Raw genomic sequence first — 15,723 nt, forward strand, 5'->3', positions numbered from 1 at the left:
GTTTGGCTTCGGCAGGGGCTTCTGCTTGGCTGGGGCAGCTAAAGCAGAGCACAGAGAAAGCCCCACAACCCCTTCGATCTGGCCCCAAGGGTGGCTCCTGTTTGTTTAAGTCACTGGCCAATTAACTAATTCTTCCTGGCGGGAAGCCTGTGTGGAGCCTGTGCTTTACCCCTTTGGGTAAAGAAATAAAATGGCAACTCACATCTGTGTAGCACTTTGGTTTCTGGGCCTCCTCACATCTGCCATCCTTTGCTCTCACAGGACCTTGGAGAATGAGTGACTCACTTGGCAGATGCACTTGGTACAGCACCAGAGCAGGTCGGTGGTAGCATCAGAACTAGGACCTCAGACACCTACTCTGTGATGCCTCCCCTCCACAAGGCATTTTCAGGGCACATCTGGCCTTGGTATCCATCCAAGTCACACCTCTGCCTGGTTGTCACCACTCACAAGACCACCACACTTGGGATGCATTAAATACGAGGGGTGGGATCCTGCCATGAGCCAAAACTTTTAGATAAGTGAAAACCAGTTGATAGAATAGACCTTTTATCATTGTTGCCCCTTTCACATGCAGGCTACTTAATAAGTGTCAAAGATGATTCACGTGTATGTTATCATTCGATCTCCATGACAACCCTGTAAGGTGGGCCGAAAAGGGAAAACCCGGGGTCGGAGAGGTTAACTGACCTGCCCATGGCCCCAGGCCCACTGGGTAAGGGCTCTGAACTTCAGGCTTGGACCTGTGAGTGCCCCACTCTCCTTTCCCTGGGCACTAACCCGTTCAGTATTCAAGGGGGAAGCCCTGCAGTACCTACTTGAATAAAGCCTATTGTACAGAAACAAGTGACTTTTCCCACAGCCACCCCCTGCCCCTGACCCCGCTCAGCAAACAGACACAGTGGCCAAAATTTCATCATTAGAGTCATAGAATTCAAGTCCCCAGAGTAAAACTGAGGGACCTACAAGTAGGGACGTTAGATACCTGTTACCTTATTGAACATGCCAATTGATCATTAGCATTTCTGGAGCACTGAGGAAAGATTCTGAGGTCAAGTCTGGGCTCCACGGGCAAGAGTGTGACTGATAGCTATGGGTACAAGGGAGGACAAGTGACTATGTAGCTGCCAACTCTGTCTTTGCCATTCTAATCTGCCACATGAATTAAGTGTCACTGCCCTGGAGTGGGGGTTGGGAAAGAGGCGTATGTGGACCTGTTAGTGCCTGGTTTATAAAGCCCATGCCAAGAAGGAACCATGCCTGGTTAGCAGCAGGCAGCCTTGGAGAAGAGGACTCTGGTCAGGTGAGCACAGGGTCGTGAAGAACACAGGTCCCCACCAGTGAAGGCATGTCACAGAGGAGAGAGACAGAGAGGCACCAATGTCACCTGTGGACCTGTTAGTGCCTGGTTTATAAAACCCATGCCAAGAATGAACCATGCCTGGTTAGCAGCAGGCAGCCTTGGAGAAGAGGACTCTGGTCAGGTGAGCACAGGGTCGTGAAGAACACAGGTCCCCACCAGTGAAGGCATGTCACAGAGGAGAGAGACAGAGAGGCACCAATGTCACCTGTGGACCTGTTAGTGCCTGGTTTATAAAACCCATGCCAAGAAGGAACCATGCCTGGTTAGCAGCAGGCAGCCTTGGAGAAGAGGACTCTGGTCAGGTGAGCACAGGGTCGTGAAGAACACAGGTCCCCACCAGTGAAGGCATGTCACAGAGGAGAGAGACCGAGAGGCACCAATGTCACCTGTGCAGAGCTGGGAGCCTGTGGATGCATGTGTGTTCATTCCTGGGACAGATTTGGAGAGAGGATGCCACTTTCAGAAGTAGTGTTGCAGTGGCAGACAGAAACTCATCCTCTCTCCAAATCTGTCCCAGGAATGAACACACATGCATCCACATACACATGCACAACTCATACACTTGCAGACATGCATGTATGCATGCATGTGCACACACACAGACACACGCATGCACAGGCCACATACACCCTGATTGTGGACAACACTTCGGCTTCCTGGTGCCCACTAGAGACTAGGTCCTCCCCTTCCTGCATCTGATCCCAGCAGGAAGAGGAAGGTATATTCCAGCTGTCAGGAAATCCAGACAACCTACCACTTCCAGGCCTACAGAGGGGTGAGGGTCAGTGCAGATGAAGGCACAGATCATGTCTTTGGGGTCTTGTCCACCCCATGGCCTCTATCAGTGCTTCTTGTGCAACTATGGCCGGAGGGATGCTTCCAAGACCTGTTAGACCCCCTCACCCCTCAGCTCCATCCCCCTCTGTGGATGAGTTTCCCACCCCATCGAAACCAAGGCCAAACTCCGCATCGCAAGGTCCTCCATGACCTCACCCCGTTCACTCTGCCCCACTAATTTCTATCCTCTCCTCCTCTGCTCCAGCCACATTGACCCTCACTGTCCTTCCAATGTCAGACTCGTTCTCTGCTCAGTGTCTTTGCTGTGGCTGTTCCCTCTTCCTAGAGTGCTCTTCCTCCCATTACCTGGAAGGCTCCCTCCCTCCAGTCCTACCATCTTTGTTTCAATGCCATCTTGTCCATCACCAGGCCACCACAGCACCCCAGGGATCCCTTCCTGCACCCCATTTTTCCTCATAGCACTTATCACAAACACATGACATTTATTTATTGTTATGTGGCCGATATTTAGAATATTCCCATAGTCCCTAAGTGCCATGGGACTCTACTGTGTCCTTACTGCTGTTATCCTCCATGTCTTGAATGAAGGTCCAGCTTATAGATACTGATTGACTAAAGAGTTAGAGACCATGACCCTCATTCGGCTGGGACAAACTCTCCCCTCAGTGAGGAAAAGGAGAAAGGAAGGAACACTGACTGAGCACTGATATATTCCAGGCACGATTCCAGACATCTAAGCACTAGTTTTACATTAACAATTAAATCTCACATCAACCCTGTGAGACAGATGTGATCATACCTCTGGGAGATTAAATAGTTTGCCCCAAATCACTCACTTGGGAACAGATTAGCTAGAAACATGACCACATAGCTTAGGGTGCCAGGGTGATGTGTTGTTTCCTCTCTAGATCAGCCTTTCATAAGGAGGACTCACTGGGGAGAAGGGAAAATTCTTTTCAGAGAAGAGGGTCTCCGCTTCCTGCCCTAGATCCCATCGCCTCTGCCTCTGGGTTACAGTTGGGAGATTCAATGGGAGAGAAAGCTGGCCACCTGCGTTCCATCCTGTAGCCAAAGTGAGGTGCCCAGTGAGGGGGTGCTGGGGGCCCAGAGGGAGGTGGGACTAGTCCTAGACAGAGCCCCAACCTCACTGGGGACGGGATTGGTGAGATCTGGCCACAAGGAGGAGGCATTAAATTATGAAGTGCTGGTTTCTTTCCCAGAGACCAGTTGGTATTTGCTTCTGACCAAACCGAACCAACCAGAGAGTAGATTTCCTAAAAATGATGTCAGTCGAGTCTGTCTCCGACCTCAGGTCCTGACAGCATCTCTGGCCTCTTCCTTTTATGGTAGATGGGTTTCATGTTTGGGGAATGTGCTTTTCTCAGAGACTGACGACCTCCAAATACCAACAACACAAAATAAAGTTGTTTTGATGGGTATGAAGACATGTTGGGAGCCTGGTTGGGCAGCGTGCCACCGTTCTGCTCTTGATATTGATGACAGAAGGGACAATAAAACCACAATTCCTGGGCTGCTCTCCTGTGGGCCATGGCCAAAGTTACGTCAACTGTTACTCCCTTTCATAGAATCTTGTCTGTCTTTCGAAAAAAGCATCAGTCAGTCTCAAGAAGGGATGGAAACCACAGCATCAAGCCAGAGCATCACTTGGGGCTCACAGATCTCAAAGCCACTCCACTCCTGGCAGGTTAAGGTAGAGGCCGCCACCTACCACCAGGCGGCGGTACTGAGGGTGGCTGACCAATGCATAGCTAAGGCCATTCAACAGCTCTGCGGGAAGCATTCACTCTAGCTTAAGGAGTGTCTGCTCTGCTGTTCCATTTCCCTGCTTCTCCTCCTCCAAAATGCTTCCCAGGGATCTTGGAGAAAGTCCAAAATGTTCCATGGGGCCCTATGGTCCTCAGCCTCTCCCCAGCCTTGTCTTGTTGGAGTTTTCCTCTAGGTTCCTTTTCTGTTTCCCCAGATGCACCTTGCTTTCTCCACCTCAGGGCCTCTGCACGTGCCATTTCCTCTGCCTGAGCTTCTCTGATGAGCTTCCCATCACCTTCAACCCTCAGCGCAAATGCACATCCTCCCCTGGCCTCCCCCGGGAAGCCTCCCTGATACCTTGATTACATCAGCTCTTAATGATCTCATTACCCCTGTGCTTTACTAACAGGTGACTGGTGACCTCTCCTTTTCTTATCAGTCAGTAATTCTACTCTATGGATGTGACTTATCACTCTTTTCTCCCCCATCAGGACCCAGGCTCCATGAGGGCAGGACGGGGTCTGTTCACTATTCATTGCTAGGTCTAGCACTTAGCACAGGGGATGAGTGGAGGGCAAGATAAGAAGAGAGGATGGGTCCTACCAGCTTGGGACAGTGGCTCACAGGAAGCACGTGGAGTGCAAAGTGTGCCCTGTAAGCAGACGCCGTGTTTGTTAGAGAGAAGGACCACATGGGCTGGGTGCTCAGGAAGCTTCTGAAGGTGTGATTCTGGCCTTGAAGGGCCATGTGGAAGAATAGGTGAAGTGGCCCAAAGATGCTAGGCAGGCTTTCCTGTAGCAAATGTGGAGCCAGGAAAAAGCAGCCTATCTGGGTGGAGGTGTCAGGAATTGCCCGGCTCCTCCTGCCATCCTGCCAGGCTCCTGAGAGTCAGGCCAGGCATGAAGAGAGGGGGCCTTCCAGTTCAGGGAGGATTTGGTTAGAAGCCTGGCTCCAGCACTCATTCACAAGTGGGTGACCCTGGGGAGTCACTCCCCCTTTCTGATTCTCAGTTTACTCATCTATAACACAGGAATCATAATATCCGGAAAAGTGGTTGGCAAGACTAAAGGGAGTAGCAAGGCTCTGGCAGTGCCTGGTGCAGGGACGGCACTCAATCCATCTTGGTTGAATTCAACTGGATCACGATGTTTTCTGGGCTGGCCTCAGTGCTTTTGTCCATGCAGTTCCCCACGCCTGGAAGGCCTTTCCTCCCTTCATCCTACACTTCCAAGGCCCACCTCTGATGATACCTCTGCTACAAGATGGTCCTTCCTCTGGGGCCCTCAGCGTGGGCTGCTCATAGCTCTGCCACTGCGTGCCTTGGTTAACAGCTACCTCCCCGTCTGCCTTGCTCTCTTAGGTTATATGCTATTCAAGGCCAGATCCATGAATGGCTTTTATCTTTGCCCAGTACCTAAAAGACGCAGATAGATTTGCCTACTAGATTTCTCACCTTCTGAGAATCTGTTCTCAGAATCAGTACCATGGGCGCCTCCTGCCTTAGTTTACCTCCTAGCTCCCTGACTTAGGAACTGATAGTACCCTACCACTTAGATAATAATAATAAAAATAATCGCACAAAGCTCTTACTATGTCCCAAGCGCTATTCTAAATGCAGTCAATGCTTATAACAATCTTTTGGAGTAAGTATATTATTATTCTCCTTTTAAAGATGAGGAAACTGAGGCACAAAGAAAGTCAGCAACTGGCCAAGGTCATACAGCTAAGAAGAGCCCGGATGACTTTGAGGCCTCATAGGTTCCATGCTGTCTAGCCCATCACCATGAGGCCTTCTTTCTCTCCCCTTTGAGTCACCCACTGTCCTCAGTCAGTTGAATCCTCCCTGGAGTAGCCTCACCCAGGCGTGTCTCCCTCCCACACACTCAAACTCATCCTCCCCAGCCACGTGCTCTAAGATCCTGCTCAATACAGAACTGACTGGTGAGTCCCTGATCACAACAAGTGGTGTACCAGAAGGATGGAGCCACAGTCCCAAGGGCCTTGAAGGTCTGGATGAAGCACCAGGTTGGAGCTGATGACCAGAGGAAGCCACTCTGTGGAAGCTAAGCATGAACACCTCCCAGCAGCCTCCCCGCTGCCCAGCCGCAGGGCTCCATGCTGCAGCTGCACCTGTGTAAGCAAGACATTCCATTTTCCTTGGATGGAGAACACTGGGATGGGGTGAGGGAGGCGGGCCTTATCACTAAGAATCTCTGGTATTATCTCCCTCTTCCCAGTTTTACTTGGGCCCCAGGAATCTTCACATCTAAAAGCAAATCACAGATAGGGAGAGGAGGAGGGAGAAAAGACCATAAACCACCTAAGCAAAGAGATATGGCAAAGCAAACCTCCTGTTGCTGGGGGGAAAAGCCACCCGTCTGAAAGTGAGGAAGAAGTCCAGATGGCTGGCTCTCCACATGCTCTGCATTGCTGCCCCTGCTGCCCTGGCGAGTAAGGAAGATATGGGGCTTCTTGCTCTGCTGCCAGCCAGCCTGCCCTTCTGCCCAAGGCCATCGTTAGTATTTAGGAAGGAAGGCAATGGTAGGTCTGGGAGTATTAATGGAACCCCAGGACCCAAGTCTAGGCTCCTGTAATAGGCCCCAGTGAGACAGAGCAAGGGAGGAATGAGGGGATGTGGTCCCCGCATCAGAGAAGCTCCTAGCAAGAGCACTTAGAACTTCTCAAGAAGGGATGGAAACCACAACATCAAGCCAGAGCATCATTTGGGGCTCACAGTTCTCAAAGCCCTTCCATTCCCGGCAGGTTAAGGTGGAGGCTGCCGCCTACCACCAGGCAGGGCAGTCCTGGTCCCAGGTGCTGAGGGCTGCTAGCCAGCACGTGGCTAAGGCCATTCAATAGCTCCGAGGGGAGCATTCGCTCCAGCTTAAGGAGACTTTGCTGGGCTGCTCCATTTCCCTGCCTCTCCTCCTCCTTCCAAATAGCTTCCCCGGGTTCTTGGGAGAAAGTCCAAAATGTTCCTTGTGGCCCCATGGCCCTCAGCCTCTTCCCAGCTGTGTCTTGTGTGAGTTTTCCTCTAGGTCCCTTTTCTGCTCCCCCAGATGCACCTTATTCCTCTGCCCCACAGTCTCTGCACGTGCCATTTCCTCTGCCTGAGCCTCTCTGATGAGCTTCCCATCACCTTCAAACCTCAGCACAAATGCATGTCCTCCCCTGGGAATCTTCCCTGATACCTTGATGAGGGAAGAAGGTCTGTACTGCAGAAGAGCTCAGGGAACCCTCTGACTCTGGGGAGAAGCAGGGAGCCTGCCCTTGGGGACCTGCTGCTCTCATAGGAGACCTAGTAACTATGCCCTCACCCTGGGAAGCCCCCAGGCAGGTGGGGAGAGTGTGTGAGTCCACCCCCATGGGCAGCTGCTTGGCCAACAGGGAATTCACAGTGGACTATGAGCGTCCCATGGGTAGCAACTCTGCCTGCATCGCCACATGGAGGGTGTTGAGTGAATATTTAAGTAATAGGATTAGACGTGTGTACCGAGCAGAGCTGATTCCTTGCGGTCTTCTCCCCATCTTAGGTCTGAGCAATGTAAGGAGAACTGGGTTCTACTTATCCCTTTATCCCACCATAAGGCCTGGCACACAAAGTGCTCAGGAAAATGTGTTGAGCTAAAGTAGAAAATTCAGAATTCAGCTCTAACAACATCAACAACAACAACACATTCTCAACAACAACAACCCTAGAGTGGCCTCAACCAGGCTTACCCCCCTCCCACACACCCCTTCTTCTTCAAAACTCACCCATCCTGGGCCCATGCCCTCTGCTTGCTACAGCACCGAGTGGTGGCTCCCTGATCACAACAGGCAGAGCACAGAAAACCAGGTATACCAGAAGGACAGAGCAGAGACCCAAAGTCTTAAAAGTCCGGATGACTTTGCAGCAGAAGTGAGGAACTAGAGGCACAGGGATCGTGTAAATCGCCCCCAAGTCACACATCTAGTGGGTGGCCGAGCTGGGATACAAAACCAAGTGGTCCTGCTCCAGCTTGAGTCCTTCTCCATTCTTCACCTCTCTGTATGCACACCCTTTGCCTTGGGCCTTTGCAATTCCTGCCTCTAAAAGAGCAGAGTGTATTTCCCCAACCACTTGACTTTGGGCTAGGCCATATGAGCAGAAATAACGTGTGCCCATTCCCAGTCTGGGCCTTAGGACGCCTTGTCTATTTCCAATTGCTTACACTTGTGGCAGCAGCGTAAGACGGCTAGTCCACTGACCCTAGGAAGAGTTAGAGATATTCAGAGCAGAGCTGCCACAGCTGAGTTGCCCCAGCCCACCCTAGCTGAGGTCAGCACCCCCAAAGCCACGAGCAAGCCCAGTGAGCCCAGCAGAGCCACTCAGTTGAGCTTAGCTTGGATCAGTTCACTCCCCCACCCCCAGCTGACCACAGACACGTGAGCTAAACAATTATTATTATGTGCTGCTGAGATTTGGGGGTATTACTTGTTACAGAACCTTATTAAAGCCATTGGCAATTGATGCAGCTCAGCTCTTAAGTGATGGGCCATCAGGGAGGAGGAGAAACAGTTTCACAGAATGACTGGACAAGGGCGAGGAAAAGTGGAGCTGGGGATCTTTGGGGACTCATGCTTTCTGGGGTAGCACCCCAATTATTTCCTTCTCAAGATCTCATCAGGAAGCCCCAACATCAGGGAGGGCTGGGCCCGGACGTAGCCTGTGGCCTAGCAAGCAAGTCATGGCCTCTTCCTGCCTCAGCCATGCACCAGGTCTGATAGCTGGGTTGTCCTGAATCATTCAGAGAATGGCGGACACAGACCAGCAGCCAGCCAGGCACTCACACGGATGCTGGGCTCTGGAGCAGCTCTGCGCAGAATGGAGCTTCCGTTTTCTCTCTTTCCAGTTGCCAGGGGGCATGACGTGAACTGTCTACCAGACAAGCTCCCATTGGGTCAAAGGTGGTGTGTAGTAAATGTTATTAGGGAGGGGTAACTTATTAGATTATTTTTTTTGAGACAAGGTGTCACTCTGTCACCCAGGCTGGAGTACAGTGGTGTGATCTCAGCTCACCGCAACCTCTGCCTCCTGGGTTCAAGCAATTCTCCTGCCTCAGCCTCTCAAGTAGCTGGGACTACAGGCACGTGCCACCATGCCCAGCTAATTTTTGTATTTTAGTAGAGACGGGGTTTCACCATGTTGGTCAGGCTGGTCTCAAACTCTTGATCTCAAGTGATCCACCCACCTCAGCCTCCCAAAGTGCTGGGATTATGGGCATGAGCCATGATTTTATCTTTAAGAACAAATAGGAATCTTCCAGATCAAATAATCTATTAGCCTCCAAACTTTGTTTTTCTATAGTGAATCCCACATTTTTTGAATAAACTCTATACATTAAAAACAGACACAAAATTGGACGTTGGGGTTAGAACTGGGGGTAGGGAGTTTCCCACCCTCAGTAGCAGATCTAAGACACTTCTTTGAAACCTTAGGGCTTCCTGGAACGCAGTTTCAGAACCACTCTATTGGGTTTAAAACGCTTGTTGCTGTAAGTGAGAAGACTTAGAGCAAGGTGGCAATATATCCAAGGTCACCAGCCTGTCTTCATCCTTATTGATGTTCACTACCCCTCCTGTGTTACTCCCCTCTACAGCCCTTTACATCAAGAAACCTCTGGAGTCCACGAAGCTCCAGGTTCCATGATAGGAAGTGGGGACACCAAGCTGTCTGAGACACCACTTGTGGTGTTCAGAGCCTGCAGCCACTCTGGGTAGGCAACAGACTTGTTTGTAAGTCAACAGAGCCTGAAGCGAGGTCAAGGGAAGTTTGGACTTGGGTGGGGTGATCTGGGTTCTAATCCCAGCTTTGTCATGAACTCAGCCAGATGTCCACTGAGAGCCCCGATGCCTTTCTGGGCCTCAGTTTCCCCATCTGTAAAACGAGAGGCTCCTGCTCCATAACATCGAAGACCCACCCCGGCCCGTGTCAGTGAGGCTCCCTTGGGCAGATGTGCAGCTGACTTCCAGTTGTCGGCACTCGAGCATCTGTCTTGAGTCTCGGCAAACAATTTAGAATTGGAAACCAGGCAGTGTGGAGGAATGCAAACTCATCTTAATGTTGGCCAGAGCCAAGTGCATTTAGGAAGGGAAATCTCCAGGCAAAAATGATAATATTTTGCATTCCCAAGCCAAGGAAAGAACGAAAGAAAATCACCATCAAATGCTCTGCATCATCCAGGCCCCAGTTCTCTCTCTCCCCACTTGCCTGCACCATGGAGACTTGGCCGCAGGGCCCTTCTGCCCTGGCTGGGGCTTCTGGACACACCCAGATATCAGGAAGACAGAGGCCTTGGTGAGGGTCCAGGCAATGTGGTCACCTTTCTATGGAAAGCCCAGCCTAGTCCCAGAGCTGGACTGTGCTGCTGAAACCTCAGTGAGGTGACTTAGGGCAAGTGGGCAGGAGGCGCCAAGGCTGCCATCAGACCCCCTCTTAATTCAAAACTCATGGACGGCGGGCAAGGAGCACCAGCTCCTGTGGCCTTGGAATGACAGAAGCTTCTCTCTCCCTGAGGTCTTCTAGGAACTGTTATTGGGGAGATGGGGCTGGAGGGCAGAATGCTAAGGTCAAAGGCCATAGGCTGAACTTCTGACTTTGGGACAGCTGGTTCCAGGACTCAGCAAAGGGGACATGGGAGTATAACTCCCCCTCTCCTGAGTGCTGAGACCACTGTGGTGAGAACCAGGCCGGACATCAGAAGACCTGGTTTCTCAACTGGCTGTGTGACTGAAACAAGATACTTTCCCTCCCTGGGCCTCTGTCTCCTCTTCTAGAAAATGAGGAAGTGGGGCCAGGCGGTCTACAAACATTTCCAGTAGTGATGTTCTGAGTCTGTGTGTTCTTCCTTCTCTGGACTTATTTCCAAATCTATCTCCCCTCAGAGGGGAGGAGCAGGCAGATGGGCACTGGCACTCCGATGGGCAGCCTGAGGGCCAGTGCCTCTGCAAGCATCTATCAGATTGGCTTCTGGGACTGAGGGTATCCCCTTCTTCCCCTCCAGCACTTAGGTCCAGACAAGTGTCCCTCAGCTTCAAGCCCCTCATGAAGGTGAGCTGTAAGCCCTCTTTCCGAAGTGTAGAGCCCACCTGGGCCTGCCCTGCTGCTAGAGTTGCAGGCTGCCACTGGGGCTGGCCTGGTGATGCCAAGCTAGTTCTTACCACCCTGATACCCTCCTGTGTGCTAGAGAAAATTTGCTCAAACTTGGGTCTTTCCAGGAGAGGAATGCATCCCTCCTCTTTACTCTTGCAAAGTACCTCCCTGTTTTCTGGCTTCTCTATCAACTCATCAGCATCTTCCTTCTCTACCAAATGACCGCCCCTGGGTGGACTGCCAGTCTCTGCTAACTGGGCCTCATCCCCCTGCCTTTTTCTCTGAAGGAAGCTCTGTGGAGTCTCTCCTGCTCCTTATTCTTCCAACTATAATATCACTGTCAGCCACCTTCCTCGTCTCTGGATGTGGCTCTTGGCTTCCCCAGCCTCTGCGCAGGTCAGAACACAGCTCACTGGAGCAGATGGGGAGGAATAACGAGAGGAAGAAATGTTCTCTCCTAATGGAATCTAGAGAAAGGGGAGGGGTTCAAGGGATAGAGGGCATTGTTCATGTGAAGACTGGATAGAGACTGGCCACAGAAAGGAAAGGAGAAGGATTTCAGCAGCATGGGGGCTTCCATGGAAAAGTGCCATCTGTCCCCAGGCCATGAGCACAACACTCATTTCTTAGTGGGATCTCTGGGGGAGATGATCTCATTTGGGAAACAGCACATCCCCAGTCCACACCCACTACTGCTTCTGGCAGGGAGCAGCTCCGAGCGGGCCAGTGGTTTGAGGCAATCCCCTTGTCATGGAGCTACAGCCACAGTGTCCACCTTCCCCGGGAGGAAGATCCCTAGATAGGGAGGTGCTCACACATTCTCTTGAACGTCAAGCATGTGAAAAAGAACACACTGGGAAGCAGAGCCCTTTCTCACGTGTCTCCTATGGGGCTGGGAGCCATCATTAGGTGATTTCCAGGGTCCACTTCCGCTGAGAGTCTTGAAGACTCAGATGGCCTTGATGTGGATGCTCAGAAAGAATGAAGCAGGTGCAGCCACTGCCAAGGGTGAGCTTATCACATGAACTTGATATTCATTCATCCAAGAAGGGCCTAAGCAGAGGGACGCAGGGCGGCCTGCCATTCACCCACTGTCGTCTGTCAATTCTACCTCCCCTCTCTCAGCCGGGCCCTGGAGCATGCTCATCACACACTGGGTGCCTGCAACCTTGGAGCACCCCGGCCCTGGCCTGCCTCCCTCCGTCCTACTTCAGTCTCGTCATCTCATCAAAGCCTTACCTGTTATCTGTCCCTTCCCCTCCATGTCCTGTTCTGTGATAGATAAACTGTTTGTCAATGAGTGACTTGTCACAAGACCCTCCCCTCAGCCACTGAGGCATTTGCAGCTCTGTATGAGGAAGAATTCTCCAAATCAGAAACAACCAACACATCAGGAGCCGGGCAGCCTGTGGAGGAGTGAGGGTCCCTTTGCTGGGGTTGCTGAGGAGACTAAATGCCGGCTAGGGTAGGGGGCACACGGGCTGAAACAGAGATGCTCAGAGAAGCATCCAGAGACGGGGAGGCAGAGAACAAGCAAGTGCTGGTGAGAGCCTTGGCCACCCTTTGTATCTTTTTTCTGGGAAATCAGGGGTTTGCCAATGGGCTGGGTAAGCAGAAGTTCAAGCTCAAAGAGAACAGGCCTCAAGCTTTAAAGCAGCAAACAGCACATTGAGATCGACTGGAATGGACATTGCTTTTCCTCCAAGCCCTGGACAGCCATCTCATGTCTCCAGACAGCGGATCGCCTCCTTCAAGAACCACCGCCATGGCTTTATGAGAACTAGTGTATTTTTCTGTCTTACATCATTTATCACTTTCTCTGTGTAGGCGAAGTGATCGAAATGGACCTCCTTCTTTCAGCTTTCAAGGGCTGCTATGAAGATATGTAAACATCAATATTGATATTATGAATCTCTTCATTGCAAGTTCACCCAAAGTATCATAAACTCCTGACCAAAACACAAACACACATACACACAAGTACAAATGCATATACACACATATGCACTCATATAAACACATATCCACACACACACATATAAATATATATCCATGTACACACATACTCACACATGCACACACACACACACATATACATGCATATGCACACATACAACACACACATTCACATGACAGTCCCCCAAGTTATGCAGAAAACTGAGGTCTCAAGAGATATGACCACAAATATCCACCTGTGGGACCTTGCCAAGACAGGATCTGAGCGAATGTGTGGGGCCTTGGCCTCAAAGTGGCCCTAGCTCCATATTTCACCCCACCCAGCCCAGGCCCGCCCTTTGAGCCCCACAATCAATTTCCTGGCTGCTTATGGGACATTTCACTTGGATATCTCATAGCATCTCACATTTCACATGGTGGAAAAGGAACTCAGGCTTTCTCTTCCGGAATTGGGTTTTCCCCCATTGCAGGAAACAGCATTACCACCCACCAGATGGCTCAAGCCAGAAGCGTGGAAGTCATTCCTCATGATTTTCCTTCCCTTCCCTTCAGCAAATCCTTCAGGTTCCAGCCCTCCATTCCTCTCCAATGTGCCCACTCTTCTCTGTCTCTTTCGCCATACTCGAACCAAGCCATCCTCTTCATTCTGTATCTGGACTTGCACAGAGTTTCCCAACTGGTCCTTCGTTCCAGTTTTGCTCAGCTTTAAGCTATGCTCTTCACTGAAGCCACAGTGATCTCTCAAAAGTGTCAACCAGATCCTGGCCCTGCTTAAAGCCCCCAAGAATCCCTCCATTGCATTTAGAATAGATTCTAGACCCTTCCCAGGGCCCACCAGGCCCTACAGATTTGCCTTCTCACTTACTACCTTCCAACCTCATCACCTTCCTCTCTGTTCCTCAAATACGCCAAGCCCTTTCCCACCTTGAGGTCTTTGCACTTGCAGTCCCCTTTGTCTGTAACAGTCTTCCCCAAGAACTTTGCCCAGCTGGCCCCTTCTCAACCTCCGTTTTTTACATCATGGCCTCCGAGAAGAGAGAATCCATGCTATGGAGAATCCGTTCTCCCTCACAGCATCTTCGTTATGTATTTTACAATTAAAAAGAATTACATGTGGTTTTAAGGGGTGTTTGCTTACTTGGACACTGTCTGCTCTTCCACTGGAGGTGAAGTTCTACAAGGAAAGGGACCGGCGTGTGCTGGAGTCTGCACACAAGAGCGGATTGTGTGCAATCTTGCCATTCAGTGATGTCATGTTGGTAGCTTGAAACTTACCATGGCGGGAGGATTTACATCACAGCTATTGGCAAATATTATGAATAAGAATGATAGGCACGCTTTCCCTCCAATCCCAAGAACCAGGATCCGTGTGTCTGTCTCCTCACTTTATCCTTGGCATCTAGAACAATGCCTAGCACACAATAGGTGAACTATATACATTTGTTAAATGAGACGGAAAGAATGAATAGAAATATTCAGGCTTCTAAGACACTAACCTGCCAACAAGGGGTTAAAGGGGAAAGTGATAGAACCTCAGGGAGGGAAGGAACTTATATGCGATTTGGTTTCAGAAGTCCTGGTTCTATTGCCAGTATGATTTCTAAGTTGCTTTGCAACTTTTTTTTTTTGAGACGGAGTTTCACTCTTGTGACCCAGGCTGGAGTGCAATGGCGCGATCTTGGCTCACCACAACCTCCGCCTCCTGGGTTCAGGCAATTCTCCTGCCTCAGCCTCCCGAGTAGCTGGGATTACAGGCATGCGCCACCATGCCCAGCTAATTTTTTGTATCTTTAGTAAAGATGGGGTTTCACTATTTCGACCAGGATGGTCTCGATCTGTTGACCTCGTGATCCACCCGCCTCGGCCTCCCAAAGTGCTGGGATTACAGGCTTGAGCCACCGCGCCCGGCCTGGACCAATTTCTTACTCTACTTGGCTCTCAGTTTCTTGTCTGTGAAAAGCACACACAGGACTAGATGCTTTAAGTCCCCGTGTCGGATTTTTAAAAGCCCATTTGTGTATACCTTTACCACTTTCTTTCCCTCATCCCCTCCTGGGGTCATTTTACTACATAGCTGCAGAGGATGCTGTTTACATTATCGTTGATGTTAATCATGCAGTGCACAACCAGTACAGCTGTACGTGGCGGCCCTGCCCACACACATTCTGGCTTCAGGCCATTTCAGATGGAGCTGAATTGGACGGGGAGTCCCTCCCTTTCCTGGCATACTAACCATCTCAAAGAGCTCAGACAATTTGGTTTTGGTTTTCCAGCTCCTAAGCTTGTCTCCTGCTTGTCATGGGTGTGCGGATCAAGAGCCCTGTGCAAGGGGGACGAGCCGCAGCCCAGAGAGTGTCTGGGCGAAATAAGAGCAAGACCAGGCTCAGGACATGCAATTTGTGGCAGGGTTTTCCCTCAGACGAGAGGAAGTAGGGTGAAGAGGACCCAGAGAACTACCGAGCCAGTCTGCCCTGCTCTTTGAATGCAAACTAAAAAAAGGAATTGTGGGGGCCCTTCCCTTCCAAGCCTGCAGGGCCCGCCCTACAGTGGATGTACCCACACCCATCTGAAAAGTTCTCTGGCTGCATGGAATTTAGTGTAGATTCACCAGAGGCCATGGTCTAGGCTTGGTGGGGAGGGGGGACTTTGGGGAGCGGAAGTATTTTTGTTCTCTGAGAGTTATGCAGAGGTCTTTTTGGTTTTCAGTAAGGCCAATTTTTCAGGG

At 50.8% G+C, this 15,723-nt stretch overlaps 1 protein-coding gene across 2 annotated transcripts in view; it reads right to left on the reverse strand.

The window, feature by feature from the left end:
• ITGA11 (integrin subunit alpha 11) overlaps positions 1–15,723 on the reverse strand; it is a 163,017-nt gene that overhangs the window by 133,775 nt on the left and 13,519 nt on the right. The window lies entirely within an intron of this gene.

This window comes from Callithrix jacchus, chromosome 8 (genome assembly GCF_049354715.1).
Source record: "Callithrix jacchus isolate 240 chromosome 8, calJac240_pri, whole genome shotgun sequence".
Taxonomy (NCBI): Eukaryota; Metazoa; Chordata; class Mammalia; order Primates; family Cebidae; genus Callithrix; species Callithrix jacchus.